Genomic DNA, 4588 nt, shown 5'->3' on the forward strand with positions numbered 1-4588 from the left:
AAGAGACACGGATTTAACCCCTGGGTCAGGAAGAGCCCTGGAGAAGGGCATGGCAACCCACTCCAGTGTTCCTACCTGGAGAATCCCATGCGCAGAGGAGCCTGGCGGGCTACCGTCCACGGGGTTGCAAAGAATCAGACACAACTGAGCGAATTAAAAAAAAACAGAGTGAAAGACAGTCACGACAGGGGCCCCACAAGGCCACGGGGCGGCTGCCGCCACAACCACGATGTGGAACAGTCTGAGAATCCAGGAGGAGCCGAGCACAGAAAAGACGTCAGGAAGATGTGGAGCTGAAACAGCGGCGCTGACCTGAGAGCGCGGAGCAGACTTGCTGGCTACTGGGCAGCGTGGGCGGGGAGGCGGCCAGCTGGGGCAGAGGCTCTGGGTGAGGGCCCGAGGTGGGACCCAGGGCGGCGACGGGCCAGGAGGAGAGCTGACGGAGGGGCCGGAGCCCGGTGCTGACGGGGGCGCGGACTGCAGGTGAGAGAAGCACAGTGGCCAAGCAGGCTCGGGCTGCCCACCCGGCGGGCCCATGGCCAGTGTTTCTACTCGAGAAGCAAGCCCCACAGCCACGCTGACATCCCCGAGAGCCCCCAGCAGCTTCGTGCCTCGTGGCTGGAACCAGAGGGAGCCCAGCCACCCTCGGCCCGGGGCCCTGGCCTGTGGCGCCTGCTTGGCCAGCAGAAGGAAGAGCGAGCCGGGGCTGGCCTTGGCTGGCAGGGCCGGCCGGTCATCACCCTGGCCCGTCTCCATGACCGGGAGGCCGAGGTGCCGGGTTCACGTGCTGACGGGAGGGCGTTCCTCTGTGGCGACGGCAGTCCTGCGAGGAGGTGGCGGCTCCTCTGATAGGACGTGACCCGTGGACAGCTTCCTGTGAGTCTTATGCTGTTTCAAACAGAAAAGATACATTTAGAAAAACCAGTGGAAATAAAAGAGAGATGATACAGGGAGAAGTTTTTAAAAATCATAAGCAGGTCTTCCCTGGTGATTCAGTGGTTAAGATCTGCCTGCCGATACGGGGGACACACGTTCAGCCCCTGGTTTGGGAAGGTTCCACATGCCCTGGAGCCCATGCACCACACCTGGAGAGCAGCCTGTTGCTGCCACCAGAGGAGGCCCACACGCAGCACCAGAGACCCAGCACAGCCAAAAGTGAATCACCCAATTAAAAAAAAATTAAAAATTTTAAGCAATATTAAAACAAGTTTGCCAATGAATTGGAAAACTAAGATAAAACGTGTCTTCTAAAATTGTAAGTTACCAAAACTATTTCAGCCAGTTACTATAAAACGCAAATAAGCTACTCAGTAGGCCCCTGGGCAGGGGCAGGGCCCTCGGCTCTGCAGCGAGCTCTGCCCACCCTGCCAGGCAGGTGGCAACTCCCCCAACCGGCCCTCTACGTCCTGAAACCCACGGGAGCCACGCCGAGGCCTTGCCTGTCAGAGAAGAGGCAGAAGAAGTGTCCGGGGAACAGAACCTTCTGCTTCAGAGAGAAGAGGAGTTAGAACCGCGTGACTGCCGTTCCTAGGCCGGAGGGCTGCCTGGCTGGACACTGCGCAGGACGCAGCAAGGAAGGAGTCCCAGGAGGGCTAGAGGAGCTCTTGGAAACTGAATACAGGAGCGAAAGATTTAAGTTTTAGCAGGAAGCTTGGAAGACGTAGTCTTGGGAAGCCCAGAGGGCAGGTGGAAGAGAGGAGCATGGAGAGATGCAGACTCCCCGGGGGGGCGGGCCCCAGTGCAGCCGCCCTTGGGGCTCCCGTTTCCGCCCCCACTTGAGCCAGGGCTGCTGCAGCCTGCGTGTGCAGAGCTGTCTTTCCTCTGCCAGCCTGGGTGGCACAGTGGCGCCAAGTCCATCTGCCAACACAGGAGCCGCAGGAGACGTGGGTTTGATGCCTGGGTCGGGAAGATCCCCTGGAGAGAGGAGCGGCCGTCCACTCCAATACTCTTGCCTGGGAGATCCCGTGACAGAGGAGCCTGGCGGGCTACAGTCCAGGGGCCGCACAGTTGAGCACAGCCCAGCAGCAACCAGATGTGACGGCTGGAGCCTGGGCAGCCACCCAGACCTTGAGGGGAAGCTACACGGAGCCTGGGAACAGCAGGGCAGCAAGACAGAAGTCCAGGACCCCGAAGGCTGCGGAGCTGACGCGGCCCCTAGACCACGTGGCTGCAGGCGCTGGGGAAACGCCCGCTCGTCTTCACAGCTGGATGGATGTTGGACATTTTCACCACAACGTGAGAAACTTCAGAGCTGAATGGAAGCTCCCATGTTCCCACCATGAGCCAGGACAAGTGTCAGGGGCCCCCGGAGGCCCAGTTTCAGGGTTCAGACTTCACCAGGGCCAGGGTGGGGGACAGGAATCAAAGTGGCCCCAGGCAGGTGCACAGCTCCTGGGAGAAGGGTTTCAGCTGAGATTGCTCCCCACTCCTTAGCATGCGGACCCTGAGGGGGCGTCTTGCCCCTTGGCCGCTCCCTCTGAGGCTCTTGGGGGAAAGTCAGGCCCCTACGAGGTGGAGGCGGCCGTGGAAGAGGGAGGCCTGGGGTCCCATCGAGGGCCAGGCCAGCTGGGGAAGACGGGGGCGCGCTCAGGGAAGGGTCACGGGGCTGCAGCGGGGACCTGGTCAGCGGAGTCCCAGCAGGGATGTGCGGAGACCAGGTGAGGCAGACGTGAAGCGCAGGGAAACTCAGAGCAAGTGGTGCCAGTGGGGGCCCACTCAGGGGACCTGAGGGATGCTGGGCAGTGCCCTGTGCGCACGCCAAACCCGGGAGTGAGAGGGGTGTCCGCGAGGTTGTCCCCCTCCCCCGCCCCCGACAGACCAGGTGCGGCAGCTCTGCAGGTCACGTGTGGAAAAGAGGGTCTGTCTGGCCGTGAGGCAGTCCAGCGGTCTCCCCACAAAACAAGTCACATAGATCAGGGAAGAGAGGGGGGTGACAGAGGGATGTCTGCAGTGCACGCACCAGCTGGGGGTTAGCAGCAAACAGACCCCTCAGCGGGCAGGAACGACCGTCTCAGCGGAGAGTGAGCAAGGGCGAGGTGTAGACCCGGCCCAGCAGCCTTCAGGAGCGGGTGACCCGTCCCCACCCCGGGAGCTCACAGACACCCGGGCAGCCAGGCCCCCGCGTGCCACTCTGGCGGTGCTCCAGCAGGCCCCTGAGACTCCCAGGGCAGCTGGGCCCCTGCATGCCCATCTGGTGTGCTCCAGCAGGCCCCCAAGAATCTGGGTTGCAGTCTTCAGCCCACCGTCCTTCCACCTGGCCCGTCGTCCGGAAACCCCTGGGGCTGTCTGGGAGTGTCAGCCCTGGGCCTCACTGAGGGTGTGTGCACACGCACGTGTGTGTGCGTGCGTGCATGTTTGTGTGCACGTGTCTGTGTATGCGCGCGTGTATTTATCTGTGTGCAGGCGTCCGTATGTGTGTACACGTGTGTGCGTGTTTCTGCGTGTGTCTGCGTGTGTGCGCATGTGTTTCTGTGTGCACGTCTGTGTGTGTGTGTGCGCATGTGTTTTGTGTGCAGGTGTCTGGTACGTGTGTCTGTGTGTACGTGTGTGTCTCTCTCTGTGCAGGTGTCCACATGTGTGCGTGCGTGTGTGCATGCATGCATGTCTGTGTGTGTGAGATGCTGGGAGGGGAGCCTGGAGGTGAGGAGGTGCCCAGCCCCCCAGCTATGCCCTGGCCTACCTCTGGGCTGGTGCCTGGTGAGCACCCCTCAGGTGCCGCTGCTCCCGGTGCCCGGCCAGGCAGGCCTGGTAGCCCCTGTGGATTTGATAACATTGAGTTGGTGACAGGCTGGTCACACAACAGGTGGAGGTTGGTGGGAGTGGACCGTGGAAGGTCGATGGCATACCAGGGGTGTTGCGGCCACTTTGCATCCAGGAAAAGGGTCACGAGGAACCAACAGGAGTGGGGCCCAGGGCCTGGGCGTGGTGTGGTGGCCCTGCGGTGGGCTCACCCTGAGGTTGATGCACCGTGGGACTGCCCTTGGGGGCGTCCCAGCTTCCCTCTGAGAACGCTGCACCTCGTACTGGTTCCAGGGACGCTCGGCAGAAACAGGACCAGGCGTGGAAAAGGGGTTTACCCAGAACCCTGTGTGGGTGAGCCACACCAGAAGTTCAGATCAGTTCAGTTCAGTCGCTCAGTCGTGTCCGACTCGTGACCCCATGGACTGCAGCATGCCAGGGCTCCCTGTCCATCACCAACTCCTGGAATTCACTCAGACTCATGTCCACTGAGTCGGTGATGCCATCCAGCCATCTCATCCTCTGTCGTCCCCTTATTCTCCTGCCTCCAATCCCTCCCAGCATCAGGGTCTTTTCCAATGAGTCAGCTCTTCGCATGAGGTGGCCAAAGTATTGGAGTTTCAGCTTCAGCATCAGTCCTTCCAATGAATATTCAGGACTGATCTCCTTTAGGATGGACTGGTTGGATCTCCTTGCAGTCCAAGGGACTCTCAAGAGTCTCTTCCAACACCACAGTTCAAAAGCATCAAGTCTTCGGCGCTCAGCTTTCTTCACAGTCCAACTCTCACATCCATACACGACCATTGGGAAAACCATAGCCTTGACTAGACGGACCTTTGTCAGCAAACTA

This window comes from Bison bison, unplaced genomic scaffold (assembly GCF_000754665.1).
Source record: "Bison bison bison isolate TAMUID 2011002044 unplaced genomic scaffold, Bison_UMD1.0 scf7180017845462, whole genome shotgun sequence".
Taxonomy (NCBI): domain Eukaryota; kingdom Metazoa; phylum Chordata; class Mammalia; order Artiodactyla; family Bovidae; genus Bison; species Bison bison.